This window comes from Podarcis bocagei, assembly GCF_964188305.1.
Source record: "Podarcis bocagei genome assembly, chromosome: 4".
Taxonomy (NCBI): domain Eukaryota; kingdom Metazoa; phylum Chordata; class Lepidosauria; order Squamata; family Lacertidae; genus Podarcis; species Podarcis bocagei.
The window spans coordinates 3,358,717-3,375,972 of NC_138128.1; the positions used below are offsets into that span (position 1 = coordinate 3,358,717).

A 17,256-nucleotide genomic window follows, 5' to 3' on the forward strand; every position below is an offset into this window, starting at 1 on the left:
TGGCGGTGGCAGCGAGAGGCCCCATTAGCTAAAGTGGTACATCAGGTTAAGAACAGTTTCAGGTTAAGAATGGACCTCCAGAACGAATTAAGTTCTTAACCCAAGGTACCACTGTAGTGAGAAGCTTACACAAGCCTGCAACCAGCTATCTGCTGTGCATGTAAAAGGGGAATGTAAACTCTGCTAATTAAAGAAATTTGCTAGCACAAGTTAGGAAGGATATTAATAAACAATATATCCTTTCCTGCCTCCCTGAACATTCCCACAGACAGCAACAAAAGCAGCAGGAACAACAACAACAATTAATTTATACCCCACCCATCTGGCTGGGTTTCCCCAGCTACTCTGGGCAGTTTCCAGCAAAATATTAAAATACAATAATTCATCAAATATTAAAAGCTTCCCTAAACAGGGGAGCTTCATACCTCTACAGAGATGAATGAGCTTCATATCTCTACAGCTTATGGAAGGGTCTTCTTGGTGGTGGCTCCCTGGCTCTAGAATGCTCTTCCTCCTAAAATCCAGCTGGAGCCAACAATGGTTGGTTTCCTGCATCAGCTAAAACCTCATCTCTTCAGCCAGGTTTTTAAAGACGTGGGTTCTCCCTTACTATTTTCCTATCTCTATTTAGCAGGATTTATAAACTGCTTCATCACCACAAACTTCTACATTGGTGGGTTAAAAATGAAATAAATCTATTGTCTCTTAAGTGATACTCTTCCTCTTCGTCCCATCTGCATAAAGTTGTGCTCTGGGCATCTCTCACCTGCTACAGATACCTTTTCCTTTCCAGCATCCATGGTTAGACACCCCCCCCCCACCTTCCCCAGCAGAAACCTCACTACAGCTTTAGCAGCGGGAGATAAGCAATAATCACTCCTAAAATGTCTCGTGCCCGAAGCAGGGGGATCATTTGTTCACCCTCCATCCTTCCTCGGCGAGTAATTAGAACACCGCTGTGTGTTGCACAGGTTACCATCTCCTCCGTCATTCTCCTCACCAATTTCCCCGCTTTTCAGGAATAAATCAAAGGCAGAAAGCTTCTTGGGTGCCATAACCAGCTATTGATTTTGCATTTGCCATTGTGAGAGGAGAAATCACACTCTGCTGCTCAGGACCATATATGACTCACGGGGCTCAGATGTCTGCATTGTTCCCCAATGAGGTTGTTTTCCCCCCCTTCTTAAAGTAAAGCTGTTGCAGAAGTTGAAACTTTGAGTAGAAAAATGGTGGGGAGGGGGGACAGATGCCCTGCTTAGCCTTTTCACGTTTGGCTTTCATTCTGCTCGAAATTGCCTTCTCTCTCCGAAACTGTGTTTCAAGATGCAGGGCAGAAAGATACAGCGCTCTTATCTCTTGGTACCCGATGGGACAAAAGCACAAGAATCTACCTTATAATGAGTGATGCTGTTGGCCCATCAAGCTCAGTGCTGACTGCTGAGGGACCCTGGGAACTGACCACAGCCTCAGCTTATCCAGCTGAGTCCTGGCTGAGCAAGTGATGTCAACAAGTGAGCCAGTGTGGTGTAGTGGTTAAGAGCGGTAGTCTCGTAATCTGGGGAACCGGGTTCGCGTCTCCGCTCCTCCACCTGCAGCTGCTGGGTGACCTTGGGCCAGCTGTTTTACTACAAAGGAATTTCAGAAATAGACTGGAAAGAGAAGCTGCTGAACTGCAACTCATTACCCAACTTAAAACCATGGAGAGACCTGGTCTGAACAGGGACATTGGATTCTTGTCTCATTATACATGACTAAGCCATGTTTCACCTTCTCACCCCTTGCCTTTTCCTATAAGACCTATTGCAGTCGTTAAGAGTCGTCAACAGGCTCATCTCAGCTATCTGCCAATCTCCCATTCCCACCACCCTTCTGAGTAATACCCCTCCCCACCTTCTCACTATATAGAAGGATCTGGCAACTTCTGTTTCAGTGTATCTGAAGAAGTGTGCATGCACACGAAAGCTCATACCAAGAACTAACTTAGTTGGTCTTTAAGGTGCTACTGGAAGGAATTTTTTTTATTTTCTCTGAAGTCTCTCAGCCCCACTCACCTCACAGAGTGTTTGTTGTGGGGGAGGAAGGGAAAGGAGAATGTGAGCCACTTTGAGACTCCTTAAAAAGGGAGTGAAAGGCGGGATGTCAAATCCAAACTCTTCTTCCAAACATATCTTTGGAGGCCAGTTCTGGGCACCAGTTGAAGAAGGTCATAGAATCATAGAATTGAACAGTTTGAAAGGACTTAAAAGGGTCTTCTAGTGCAACCCCCTGAAATGCAGGAATCTCAGCTAAAGCATCCAAGACAGATGGCCATCCAACCTTTGCTTAGAAGTCTCCAATGAAGGAGAGCTCACCACCAGCTCCTGAGAGAAACTATTATTATTATTATTATTATTATTATTATTATTATTATTATTATTATTACTACTACTACCACTATTTACTATTTGTACTCCGCCCATCTGACTGGGTTGCCCCAGCCACTCTAGGCGGCTTCCAGCATATATAAAGACATAGTAAAAAGCTTAAAAAGCTTCCCTATGCAGTGGTACCTTGGTATAAGAACAGCTTAGTTTTGTTTTAATGTTTAATGCTTTATTATGTTTGTATATATGTTGGAAGCTGCCCAAAGTGACTGGGGGAACCCCAGTGGCGTAGCGTGGGGGTGCAGGGGGGCCGGCCGCACCGGGCGCAACATCTGGGGGTTAGGGTTAGGGTGCGCAAATCCACGGGTTAGGGGGCGCAAATTACTTGCCTTGCCCCGGGTGCTGACAACCCACGCTACGCCACTGGGGAACCCAGTCAGTTGGGAGGGGTACAAATAATAAACTTGTTGTTGTTGTTGTTGTTGTTGTTGAATGAAGGTAAAGGGACCCCTGACCATTAGGTCCAGTTGCGGCCGACTCTGGGGTTGCGGCGCTCATCTCGCTTTACTGGCCAAGGGAGCTGGCGTACAGCTTCCGGGTCATGTGGCCAGCATGACTAAGAGGCTTCTGGCGAACCAGAGCAGAAACACAGAAACGCCATTTGCCTTCCTGCTGGAGCGGTACCTATTTATCTACTTGCACTTTGACGTGCTTTCGAACTGCTAGGTTGGCAGGAGCAGGGACCGGACAACGGGAGCTCACCCCGTCATGGGGATTCGAACCGCCAACCTTCTGATCAGCAAGTCCTAGGCCCTGTGGTTTAACCCACAGCACCACCCACGTCCCTGTTGTTGAATAGGTTCTCCCTATTTTCAACAGAGGAATGTTGGAGAGCACGGGCTCTTCTTATGTTCTTATGAGGCTAAATAACAATGCAATAAGTGCTGTGCTGGAAGCCACCATCATAGCAATAAATAATTATGAAAGCAGGAACTCGGGGTTTCTTGATGGTGTGAGCCACATTAGTTAAATGGGGCAGAAAGAGACCTTTTTTCCGTTCCTTAAGTACCATTCCTGCCTGGGAACATGGATTCGGTCATTTCGAAGGGGGGAACATTCCAGCCCTGGCTGTTTCCGGCGCACAGAACACAGCTTGGTCTCTGCGTGAAGACACACACGTGCCCCCCATCAAAAGGAGAAGGCAGCCTGTTCAGTGAGCTGGGAATGACAATCCTATGGAGCTGGTGACTGCAGACAATTAGCAACCAAAGAATCCCGTCCTTCGAGCAGCCTTGATGGATGCTCGCAGGAGTGTTTGCTTTTCTAACGAATCTCTAAATGCAAAGCAAACAGGCCGTCCACGTCGGTCAATAATTGCTTTAGAGGAGCCGGCCTGTCAGTGGGGCAATAAAAATGAATTTATCTCTTTGTTGGCAGAGCTTGTGGGTGAGCCCAGAGTCTCGCCATGTGCAGTAATGGCTTTATTATCCTGATATCATTAGCGGGGTTCTTCTCAAAGTTCATGCTAATGGGACCAGATCTAATGAGCACTTTTGCGGCGTGAGTCAGACTCCGTGTCCTTTATTTAGAGTCGCTGGGGCTACATTGGCTTCTTTAAATATAGACAGCTAGGTGGATGGCATTGATATAAATAAAGGATTTAGGTTATTGTTTTATATATATAAGTGAGTGTCTCATTCTGAGCAAACTAATGTAGAAAGGATGGCAAAATTCAATTATGGTCTGGCATGGTGTGCCCTGATGGAGCCACGAGCAGATGGAGCGATCAGCAGAGGTGCCCACATCCGTCCCCAGTCAGGCAATCAGCAATAACATCCATTGCCTTTTCAGTGAGTAGGCGGACGACGAAATCAGTGCCTGCCCACCCTCTGAATATCTGATAGGTATGGGTATGATCAGCTGGATTCACAGAGTGCAGACCCATTGACTCTTACAGTCTCGCCTCTTCCAGCTTAGGTGAGTTGCAGCTCAGAGATGGAGTAATATGCCATGCCTTGGGGAAATCCTGCAAAATGGACAAAGTGGACCCAACCCAGGAAGAGATTATTATTATTATTATTATTATTATTATTATTATTATTATTATTATTATTATTAATTATTATTATCTACGGCCTCTGTCTCAGTCCAGGAGGCAAGGCGGCTTACACAGATAAAATAGAACAAACTGAAGACATAGAAAGGACCATCATTAAAATGCAATCAATCACTATTAAAATAACATTTAAAAGATCCATTTAAAACCTGGATACCTTGGTTGGTTAGAGCGTGGTGCTGACAACACCAAGGTTGCAGGTTTGATATGAAACAGTTGCATATTCCTGCATTGCTGGGTGTTGGACTGGATAATCAACTCTCCATTTCTGCCATTCTATTCAGTGTGAAAACACAGGCAATCACAATACATACATCCCAGGGCAAGCCCTTTAATCAGAAAGAGCCAGTTCCCAAAGGCCTGGGGGGGGGGGGAGCAGAGGCACAAGAGGAAGTGGAGGTGAGCCCTGAGTCGTTCAATTCGGTGCTAAACAGGAAAGGAGCAGGACAAGGGGGAAACTGCATGGACCCATGCCTTTGAAGGATGGCAGAAACAAGGGCAACAATTGACCAGGGCAACAACCCCCTAGCAAACTTCAAGCTGCATCAGGGACGACTCTGCGATGCGCCCATCTCTGGACCGCCAATCCCCTGGGGTGCCTGCTCATTCTGCAACACGGAGCCTGTTTCCTTTCGGATGCACGCAAGCAGGGCCAAGGATTACAGGGTACCTTGAAGCGAGCAGCCTCTCAAATGCCTCTCTCTTTCTATGTATATATTTGCAGCCCAACACAGACTTAAGCCTCTGTTGGTCTGATAAGCTATTTTCCTGCCAGAGCTGAAGCCTCCCACACAGACAGCTGTGCCGGCTGCCTGCTACTCTCCGTATGTTTTAAGAGCATCACCTTCTGCACCACTTGCTGTAATCGCAGCCTCAGCCTGGCAGATATGTTTATGTGAGATTTCCTCCCACTTGCAAACACCCGTCGAGCGGAGAAGGCAAATTCCGAGTTCCCTTTGCTGCTAGAGGGGAGAGGAAGTTGACAGATGATACTCTTGGGAATAGATAGATGGATAGATCAATAGATCAATAATCAATAGATAGATAGATGGAAGGTACCCCAGGGGTGATCTAGTCCAACCCCATGTGAGAAGAAACATGTCCTCGCCTCAACCAGCAGCAATACAGTATTTCTCTACTCTCTGTTCGCTGAGCAATCAGATTAATTTCTTTGCAACGGTGCACAGGATCATGAAATTGCACTGAGGTTTATCTCCCCAGGGATAATGTCAAGTGCTCATAATCATAATAACCCCCACCCCCGTGTAATGTTTTTAAAACCAAGAAGACAGAAATAGTGGCCTCGGAGAACTCATTCCCTGCAGTTACTAAATCTAGGTTTCTTGTCGTATCCGGTCCTCAGCATTCTTCTGAGGTTTAACTCGGGAGCGGGTGGGATATGATTAATTCATAAGGTGGTAAATATCACCTCGGGGCCAGACTGAACTTCTCTTCCCTCCCTTGGCTGCAAGCTCCTGGGGTATTATGGGTTGCCACTGGCATGAGAACTGTGCTGGGTAGAAATGTTGACTCCCCCCCCCCGCCTTTTCTCCCTGCCTCTCATCATATTCCTCAGCCGTGATGGTGGCAGTGAAGTGAACATGTCTCAGAGGGTTTCAGATAATGGAATTCTTCTGAGCTTCTTCTCTTCAAATCTGGTTTTTTGAGTTGAGCAACTGTTGCTCTGTGATGATCCTTTGTTCACAACACTAGAAGTCGTGGACATGCAATAAAGTTGGAGGTTGGAAGATTAGGGACAGATAAAGGAGACCATTTCCTCACACAGCGCAAAGTTGCAATTGTTATTTAGGATTATTTATTAAATTTGTGCACGTGAAAATACAAAATGAGAACACAAAATACACAATAAAGCAGAAATGAAAGCTAAAGAATAAAGACACACCCTTTCCACAATTTAAAAAGTCATAGAATGTTAATCTCCAATACTTTGTACTCCAAACAAAACAGAGACATCACCTTGCCAACCAAGGTCCGTATAGTTAAAGCTATGGTTTTCCCAGTAGTGATTTATGGAAGTGAGAGCTGGACCATAAAGAAGGCTGATCACCGAAGAATGGATGCGTTTGAATTCTGGTGCTGGAGGAGACTCTTGAGAGTCCCATGGATTGCAAGAAGATCGAACCTCTCCATTCTTAAGGAAATCAGCCCTGAGTGCTCCCTGGAAGGACAGATCCTGAAGCTGAGGCTCCAAGACTTTGGCCACTTCATGAGAAGAGAAGACTCCCTGGAAAAGACCCTGATGCTGGGAAAGATGGAGGGCACAAGGAGAAGGGGACGACAGAGGACGAGATGGCTGGACAGTGTTCTCGAAGCGACCAACATGAGTTTGACCAAACTGTGGGAGGCAGTGGAAGACAGGAGTGCTTGGCGTGCTCTGGTCCAGGGGGTCACGGAGAGGCGGACACGACTAAACGACTAAACAACAACAACAGAACGTTAATCAGCCAAAGGCCTGGTTGAAGAGAAATGTTTTCACCTAGCATCTTAAGATATTTAGTGAAGGCACCAGTGAGTCTCCTTGGGGAAAGCATTCAGCAAACAGGGAGCCACCACAGAAAAGGCCTGTTCTCATGTTGCCTCTCTCTGGACCTCCCGTGAAGGGGGCACTTGAGGAAGGGCCTCAGATTATGATTGCAGGGTCCGGGCGGGTTCCTATGGGGAGAGGCGGCCCTTGAGGATAAGCTATGGAATTCAGTGATGGCTACCAACCTGGATGGCTTTAAAAGAGGACTGGACAAATTCATGGAGGAATTCTATGATTCTATGGCTCTAAATCCACATTATGCTTGGAATTTGGGGGCTGGTGTCCCAGCAGAGAAAGGTGCAAATAGATCAGCTAAGAAGAGAGAAGTGAGTCCTTCTTGGTGTAGCACATGGTTCAACTGTGCTGTGGAACTCCCTGCCACAAAAGGCAGTGATGGCCACCAACCTAGATGGTTTTAGAGGAGGATTGGGCAAATTCATGGAGGAGGAGAGGGCTATTGATGGCTACTGGGCAGGACAGCTCAGCCCTGCCTCCACAGTCGGAGGCAGCGATGCTTCTGAATCCCAGTTGGTGGAAACCACAGGGAGGGAGAGTTGCGCTTCTGCTCAGATCCTGCTTGTGGACATCTGGTTGGCCACTGTGAGAAGGTGATGCTGGACTGGATGGAGCCAGCAGGCCTCCCACTGTCTCCCGAAATGGACAGATGCGGTTGGAGGATGGATGGCGGCTAACAGATTGAGGTTGAATCCTGACAAGACAGAAGTACTGTTTCTGGGGGACAGGAGGCGGGCAGGTGTGGAGGACTCCTTTGTCCTGAATGGGGCAACTGTGCCCCTGAAGGACCAGGTGCGCAGCCTGGGAGTCATTTTGGACTCACAGCTGTCCATGGAGGCACAGGTCAATTCTGTGTCCAGGGCAGCTGCTTACCAGCTCCACCTGGTACGCAGGATGAGACCCTCCCTGCCGGCTGTCTGTCTTGCCAGAGTGGTGCATGCTCTGGTTATCTCCCGCTTGGACTACTGCAATGCGCTCTACGTGGGGCTACTTTTGAAGGTGACCCGGAAACTACAACTAATCCAGAATGTGGCAGCTACACTGGGGACTGGGAGCGGCCGCCAAGACCACATAACACCGGTCCTGAAAGACCTACACTGGCTCCCAGTACGTTTCTGAGCACAATTCAAAGTGTTGGTGCTGACCTTTAAAGCCTGAAACGGCCTCAGTTCATTATATCTGAAGGAGCGTCTCCACCCCCATCGTTCTGCCTGGACACTGAGGTCTAGCTCCAAGGGCCTTCTGGCAGTTCCCTCGCTGCAAGAAGCCAAGTTACAGGGAACCAGGCAGAGGGCCTTCTCTGTAGTGGCACCCGCCCTGTAGAACGCCCTCCCACCAGATGTCAAAGAGAACAACAACTACCAGACTTTTAGAAGACATCTGAAGGCAGCCCTGTTTAGGGAAGCTTTTAATGTTTAATAGTTTATTGTATTTTAGTGTTCTGTTGGAAGCCGCCCAGTGGCTGGGGAAACCCAGCCAGATGGGTGGGGTATAAATAAGAAATTATTATTATATTATTTTTATAACCATATGCATGTGATAAAGAAGTCAGGGCCCTCAAATTCTCCAACCAGTTCTTTGGAGAATGTTTTGCTTCAAGCTTCTATGCTGCTTCACCATGATACTAAATGCATTGCAAAAGACATCCGGGCTGCTAAGGAGATAGAACATGCTGATTCCTCGGGGTTCGCTTGTAACTGTGACTTTAGATAAGCAGACCATCAATACCTGGGGTAGCTCAGGCAAGAGGTCAGTTGAATGCTCTGCCCACACCTGTGAGCAATCAGAAGGGAAGCACACCAGAAGACTGTGATGTTTATACTGAGTCTGGATATATTCCACACTGCATATGCTCCCTGCCTCAAACCCTGAAAAACTTCTGCCTGCCAGTGTGGGAAATACTGGTCTAGATGGACAAACAGTCTGACTCGGTATCTAAGGCAGCTTCCTGCGTCCTTAAGTTCCTGAGAAAGGACTTTACTCCACCCTCGCATACGCCGTGCCTGTTAATATTACAGTTTTATGAAACTGTTACTATCCACGGATTGAGTGAATCTAGGATGAGATAAGTAGGGCATAAGCCACAAAATGCGTAAGCATTTTAATTAACCAGAACAAACACAGGACTGCTGTTTCGTCTCATTTGCCCACCAGCTGTGGCATCTTCTGTGGCGTCAAACAAGCCTACCTGTCACATCACGTTATCTCCAGAATCCGAGAACGTCGCTCGAGTTTAATGGCATTAATTGCACCCGGATGGAAGCAAACACAGCTCTGCTGTCATCTATCCTTCCTCCTATCATGGGGGGGCTACTTGTCATGCTATTGCCCCCTCCCCCAGCTGGACAGGTCCTTTATTTAATTACCCACATGCTGACCCATCCACTGTGGCTTCTGTAGCGCCCGTGTTTCCATGTTTAAGATGACAGCATCAAGCAGGAACATAATCTGCTCATCCATTGAGGCAGCACAACCTCCAGCATGAGGCTCAGTTCAGGCTGGTTGTCGTCTAGCTTCCAAAAGCAGCATGAAGCCCGGATTTGCAACGTCGCTCAGTTAAAGGGATTGCGCATTGGAACAGTTTGTGCCGTTGCCAATGTGCATCAAGACATATGAATTACCTTGTCAGACGGGACCAGTGGCCCACCTACAGTCATACCTCGGGATAAATATGCTTCAGGATAAGTATTTTGGGGTTGCTCTCTGCAGTGACCCAGAAGATCCAAACTACAAGAAAGAAGATTCCACCTAAACATTAGGAAGAACTTCCTGACAGTAAGAGCTGTTCGACAGTGGAATTTGCTGCCAAGGAGTGTGGTGGAGTCTCCTTCTTTGGAGGTCTTTAAGCAGAGGCTTGACAACCATATGTCAGGAGTGCTCTGATGGTGTTTCCTGCTTGGCAGGGGGTTGGACTCGATGGCCCTTGTGGTCTATTCCAACTCTATGATTCTATGAGAAGTAACGGTGTGCGTTACTTCTGGGTTTCGCTGCTCGCGCATGGGCAGATGGTCAAAATGACATCACACGCATGCACAGAAGCGGCAAAACGCAACCCGTGCACACACAGACGCACTGCCGCGTCTTACGTTCTATTCAGGATGCGAACGGGGCTCCAGAACGGATCTTGTTCGCATCCTAAGGTACCACTGTAGTCTCTGTGCCTGCCTGTGCCTCTATTGCATTTATATTGCACCTTTTTCTCCAAGGAGCTCAAGGTGATGTACACACATCTCTCCCTTCCTCATTTAGTTCCCACAACAATCCTGTGAGGTAGATTAGGCTGAGAGGCAATGAGTAGCCCAAGGTCACCCAGAGAGCTTCATGGCCAAGGGAGGATTTGAACCCTGGTGTCCCAGTTATGTACTGAAGTTCTCACCCTGGGCCAGCAGGGGGATACTGTAGATAGGTTTCACTCAGGTCCACATATGCAAATAAGGGATTGAAAGTGGCGTTCAGTGATTGGATAAGTTACGGAAAGTGGTTACAGTTGCGTTGTAGTTGAGCTCTATATAAGCAGGCTGGCTGAACCCTTCAGTTCAGTACTGTTCTGGCCTGTGAATAAACAAGAGCTGTTTGAAGAATCGCTGTGTCGTCTGATATGTTCACCCACAACTTAACACTAATCACTACAACACATTTGATCTCCTCTCCTAAGAATGTGGGAAGATCTTGTTGGATCAGGCCAATGGCCATTCTAGCTCAGTATCCTGTTTGCACAGTGGCCAACTAGATGCCCCAGTGGAAAGCAGGGGCATAGGAAGGGGGGCAGTGGGTGCTCTCACTGAGGGGGGTGGCATTCGGCACGCCGCCTGCCCGCGACTCCCAAGCCTACCCCAAGCCGTCGGGGTAAGGGGGCAGCTGCACCACTTCGCCAGCAGCATTCCCCCCTTCCCCCTTCATTTTGACAGCTTGGGGGAGCCTTGGGAGTTGCGGGGGGCGGCGTGCCGAATGTCCACTATGGGCAGCTTGCTCCACCCTCGTGGGCAGCTCACTCCGCCCCTGGCTGCTGGACACGCATCCTGCTCCAGGCACCCTAGCGGCTATCCTGAGCCTGGGAGGGCACCCTCCATGCCACGCCCCCCCCCCTTGGGAGCACGCCCGCCCTGGGCAGCGTGGGCATATGCTCTGCCATTGGCAGGTAGGAGAACCTGAGTACATCAGCAACACTCCTCAACTGGTATTCAGTGGAAGAAGGTACAGGGTTATAAAGACTAGGACTAGCCGCCTGAGAAACATTTTCTATCCAAATGTGGTTTTAAACGCAGTGTAAGGTAGTCTCTAGGGACGTGGGTGGCGCTGTGGGTTAAACCACAGAGCCTAGGACTTGCCGATCAGAAGGTTCGAATCCCCGCGACGGGGTGAGCTCCCGTTGCTCAGTCCCTGCTCCTGCCAACCTAGCAGTTCAAAAGCACGCCAGCGCAAGTAGATAAATAGGTACCGCTCCGGTGGGAAGGTAAACGGCGTTTCCGTGCACTGCTCTGGTTCGCCAGAAGCGGCTTAGTCATGCTGGCCACATGACCCGGAAGCTGTACACCGGCTCCCTCGGCCAATAAAGTGAGATGAGCACCACAACCCCAGAGTCGGTCACGACTGGACCTAATGGTCAGGGGTCCCTTTACCTTTATCTTTAAGGTAGTCTCTATGGGAGTAGATTGTATTTAATTATGGGGTATCATAAGTATCATCAGAGTTCATAAGATTTTTTAGTATCATAAGAGATTTTAGGGGGTTAACCAGGCTGGGATAGCTGGGATAGCAGGCTTGTTGGTTTTTGACATCCTGCTTGTATATATTTTTAATTTCGTTGTTCTGTATGGGACAATGACAGTAAAGATTATCATATCATATCATATCATATCATATCATATCGTATCATGACTCTGTAATGGAGGTAGAACATAACCAGTTTCCACACTGGACAGAGGAGAACTTCAGATTGAAAAGCAAGCCCTGTCGTTGCATCAGTTCACACGTCTGTTGAACATAGGAAGCTGCTTTCTACTGAGTCAGGCCATCGGGCCCAGTGACTCTGCAGGGTTCCAGGCATGGGATGTTCTCAGTCCTGCTTAGAGATGCCAGGACTTGAATTTGGGACCTCCCGCCTGCAACTAAGCCACAGCCCTGCCCAAACCTAGATGTCCATCTAGTCCAAAATCCACCCATGGCAGACAAGATTCACCTGAGAAGCGCACCAGAAGCACATGAAGAGAACAGCTAGGGCTAGCCTGGAAAGCCCCACCCATTTCACCTTCCTAGTGGGAGATGGGGAGATATTTTGGGCCAGTTTTCCTGCCCAGGTTTGGCCCTCCTGCTCCCCAGAATTTGCTGAGACAACTTCATCACCCTGGTTTGAAGGGTGAATGTTCTCTATGGAGAGTTTTCTGCTCAACTCCAGCCTCTGCCCTTCTTTCTCGTATATCCTCAGACTATTTTATTATTATTTTTAATAAGCATTATTTCATTTTGCTCCCTCTGGACTTGGAGGCTCCATAGTTAGCATATATTAGTTTGTTAGCTTGGTAATTGCATTTAATTTTACTTTGGCTTGGAGCCTAACTCGGTTTGTGAATGCAATCTGCTGAAGGACACAGGGAGAATTGACAGCCTCCACCATTCCCCACCCTCGTTTCCACCATGACAGATTTCATCCAGTCCAGTTGACCCAAACAGTGGGATCTGATGCTAAATCCAGTATGACTTCGACCTGTTCAGCTCCCCACTTACACAGCCCAAGAGGGATGACGTCTGCATTTCTATATCCCCTTTTCCCCTGGAAAAAATAGAGGAGAAGAAACCCCTGGACGTTTCGTTGTAGGGCAAGCAAGAAGCTTAAACCTTAAGCCTGCTTTGTTTTTTGGAGACTTTTATCCAGTTAAGCATGTTTAGGTAAATCCAGGATGAAAACAGCATACCGTTTCTCCAAGCTTCAAGGATCTTCTTCATGGTGTCTGGGTTAAGAGCCTTATGGCGGATTAGAGCCCCATAGGAGGAAGGTTTCTCTCTGTGTTATTATTGAAGACTTGAAACAGGAGGAGAGGGAAGGAATCTGGGGGCCGGGGGGGGGGAGAGAATGAAGCTAAAAATCAAGAGAGGGGAGGAAGAAATTGTGCGGCAATGGAGGGAGGGAGAAGAATTGATGAGCAAAGAGGTGAAGAATACTTAGAGCCATGGTAGAGCTGGCAGGTAAACCCAACCGTCATATAGTCCAACCCCCTGCGATGCAGGAGTCATGGTGAATAGGTCTTCTTATAGGGAAAGGATAGCAAAAATAAGGGATAATAGTATGGAACCATTTAAGCTCACTCTAGTGAGAACCATGGCTGAGTCAGTGGGGATTAAATGAAACATGGATCTCCTCAGTCCTAGTCCGGCACTGTCAACATGACACTTAAGGATTCTAGAACCAACACCTCCTCTTCCATCTTTCCCCTCCATCTCCATCCCTCCCAGTTCCCTTGCCTGGGATGCTGGTTTTTGACATCTCCCCTTTGTTTGCTGTGAGTTTCTGCAGATTTGGTAATACTGTTGTATTCTTGGTCGGCATTTCCAGTCAAAATCACCAATGCATGATTGCCAGACAGGCACATGAGGGGCTGCGCATCATAGAGCTCCTGAATCAATATAGAAGGGGCTTTGGTGGTGATTTCTAACAAAGGAGATAATCTTATGTACTTCTGATCTGTCTGAGCTCTCTCTCTCTCTTCTTTCAAGCTAGTAATGTGAGCAGACATAAATGCCTGGGCTTCACACAGAGCCCAGACTCCATTTTCTAATTTTCTAATTTGTAACTAATAAGTATTTTTACCTGCATACCACATTGAGGTATTTGCAGCCTTTTTTGCTTATCTTACTAAAATGTGTGGTTCATTCTTAGCAACGTGGACAAAGAAGGGAAGGTTGTTGTTTAGTCATTTAGTCATGTCCGACTCTTCTTGTTTGCATGGACCAGAGCATGCCAGGCACTCCTGTCTTCCACTGCCTCCCGCAGTTTGGTCAAACTCATGTTGGTAGCTATGGGAACACTGTCCAACCATCTCGTCCTCTGTTGTCCCCTTCTCCTTGGGCCCTCCATCTTTCCCAGCATCAGGGTCTTTTCCAGGGAGTCTTCTCTTCTCATGAGGTGGCCAAAGTCTTGGAGCCTCAGCTTCAGGATCTGTCCTTCCAGTGAGCACTCAGGGCTGATTTCCTTAAGAATGGAGAGGTTTGATCTTCTTGCAGTCCATGGGACTCTCCAGAGTCTCCTCCAGCACCAGAATTCAGGGAAGGTTAGCAGACAGCAAATAAACAAGGATAAAAAGGTGTAATTGTCTCATGCCTAGCTTCCTTTAAGCTGCAAAAGTGTGCAAGTGCTTTTACTCTGTTAAAAGGCCTTCACAGCCTGTTTGCTCTCATATTTCTCCAACACACGTGGGACAGGAGGTTTACATTTTAATTTATGGATTTAACCCTGGATCCATCTCCATCAGGCAGTAGTAGATGAAAGGTTGAGAACTATTGAGTTAATATAAGCAATTGTTTTCATAGGTAGAAGTGTGCATATTTTACCGTGTGATTGAGAAAAAATTCCTCTAGGCAAATTAACAGAGGCAGGTGGATGACTTCTCTTCATCTGTTATCTGCCCCTCCAGGATTCCAGCTGTCTCGCTGCCAAGCCGAATTCACACACTGTTTCAGGTGGGAGCCATCCTTCACAACAATTTCGCACAGAGAAACAGTTGTCACGGCATATGTCTGGTGGCGCACAGGCCGGCAAAAATACCTACCAGATGCTTGGAAGCAAATTGTTTTTGGTGGTTGAGAGAACAGCTTCTTACCTCCCAGAATTCAGTACCAGAGGGACTGTCTACATTGCAAAACACAGAGAAGCAATGGCTGTTGAATCAGTTTAAATCTGTGATGTGAATATCCCCAAAGAGGAATGTGGTGGAGACATGAAACTGCCCTAAAATTTTGGATTATGTTTGGTTGCTTTGAAAAGGTTGGTTAGAGGTTGCTCTGACCACAAAGGTCAAATATTTAGCCCAGGAACCCAGGAGTGTGGTGGAATGGTTAGAGTGTGGGATTAGGACTTGGGAGACTTGGGTTCAAATCCCTACTCAGCCATGAAGATTACTGGATGTGGCTTTGGGTTCCAGTCACTGCCTCTCAGCCTAACCTACCTCACAGGGCTGTTGTGACGATTAAATATGGAAGGGGAGAATCAGGTGGGATAGAAATGAAGTAGATAAATAAATAGAGGAAAGGTAAAAATTGAACCGAGGAGAGAGCCTAACAGGAAGGCTGCATTGCTCAGAATGCTGGGGAGATGTTTTGTAAAATGAAAGAAAGGACACCCACAAATGCCTAGGGATTGGGGGGGTGGAATTCAATTCAGTTTGCATTGAAAAGCTACTCTACCTAATCTGCAGTTTCCAAAGCAATATGCAAACCAAAACACAAAACACAGCCACCCTTCAAAATTCACTCCAAATTTTTGCAATGCAATCCTCCAGCTAGGCAGTGCTTACGAAAATTCATATGCTAAGGTAAAGTATATATTAAAAAAGCATTACGTTAGTGAAAATAACAGGTGAAAATGCATTCTATTAGGGAACTATAATGCATAAACATGTGGGGGAATGAGCTTTCAGTGGGAATACTGTGCATCAACTGAACAATAAATGCTCATCTCTCTAGACTATTGTACAGCTGGCTCTGTAAAGGCAACCAGGCAGTGCTCAACTACATTCACTCCCAGTACGTTTCTGAGCATGATTCAAAGTGTTGGCGCTGGCCTTTAAAACCTTAAATGGCCTTTGCCCTGTATACCTGAAGGAGCATCTCTGCCCCCATCATCCAAACACTGAGGTCCATCACTGGACTTCTGATCCAGCTCAAAAGAAGAACCATTTTAGGCTCTGCTGTCTGTTAGTCATGAGAAAGAAAGAAAGAAAGAAAGAAAGAAAGAAAGAAAGAAAGAAAGAAAGAAAGAAAGAAAGAAAGAAAGAAAGAAAGAAAGAAAGATGTTCTCTCACATGGAAGTGATGGCAAAGTGGCTGTCTCTGGCCACAGATCTCAAGGACTTTTTCATGCTTCTGGCATAATGTTCCCACTTCAGATAAAGTGCAGGAAGTTACATTTTCCTCGTTACAAGGTGTTGCAGCAGAGCCATTAAGGTGGACCGAACAGCTGTCAATTTAAGGCAGGAGTGTTCTCAAGCGATGGAGCGAGCCAGCGCCAATTCAAAAGCTTTCTCCCTGCTCTCACTTCATTTTCATGATTCCAGCCTTAACTCTGCCGCGAAAGATCTCATTAGAATGGAGACCGTTAGATGGGAACTCCTACGCTCATAAAACACATTTTGCAAAATTCAGGGTGGCGGGGTGAGACGTATATTTTATTACATCTATACATATATTCATTAAGCTTTATTGTTGATACCGTATATCTGTATTGTGCATTGCTGCTTCTACTAAAGCAGAGTTTCTCAAAGAATGGATCGGAAAACAACAGTGAGACTCAGGCCACTGTTGAATAGGCATCACAGCCACAGCCACTGGTTTGCTTCCTACCTGTGTCCTGTAGCCTTTTGGTTGGCCCAATTCCAGCACCACCAATTCATCGAATTATAGAGTTGGATTTGGGATGAACCCCCATCTAGTCCCACCTCCTGCTTGCATGCTGAGTAAAAGTGGCTGGGAGATAAATATGTCATTGGGAGAGGGAGCAGGGGAAGAGGAAAGGAAGGGAAGAGGAACAAAGGACGTGTAGGAAGGGAATCATTCCAGACTTCTTTACCAAAGTATTTATAATCCACACTTTCATGAATGCATATATAACAAGGTGGTACCAGAATCAGAAAGATTATTATGGCGATGATTGATTGACTGAATTTATATACCGTCCTATACCCAGAGGTCTCAGGGTTGTTCACAGAAAAGATCACAATATATAAAACCAAAATAAGAAAAATAACCCAATAATACGCCCCCCCCAAAAAAAAAAAATAGAGCCACATTTTAAAAGGATAGAAATAGAAATAGACTGGAAAGAGAAGCTGCTGAATTGCAACTCATTACCAAACTTAAAACCATGGAGAGACCTGGTCTGAACAAAGACATTGGATTCTTATCTCATTATACATGACTAAGCCATTTTTCACCTTCTCACCCCTTGCCTTTTCCTGTAAGACCTATTGCAGTCGTTAAGAGTCGTCAACAGGCTCATCTCAGCTATCT

The 17,256-nt window shown here is 46.8% G+C and overlaps 1 long non-coding RNA gene across 1 annotated transcript in view; it reads left to right on the forward strand.

Annotated features, from left to right (window-relative positions):
• Window positions 1-17,256, forward strand: part of LOC308585230 — a 133,449-nt gene that overhangs the window by 54,698 nt on the left and 61,495 nt on the right. The window contains exon 2 of the long non-coding RNA XR_014007175.1: window positions 6,680-6,800. This is a non-coding gene — a long non-coding RNA (uncharacterized lncRNA). The remainder of the gene's footprint in view (window positions 1-6,679; window positions 6,801-17,256) is intronic.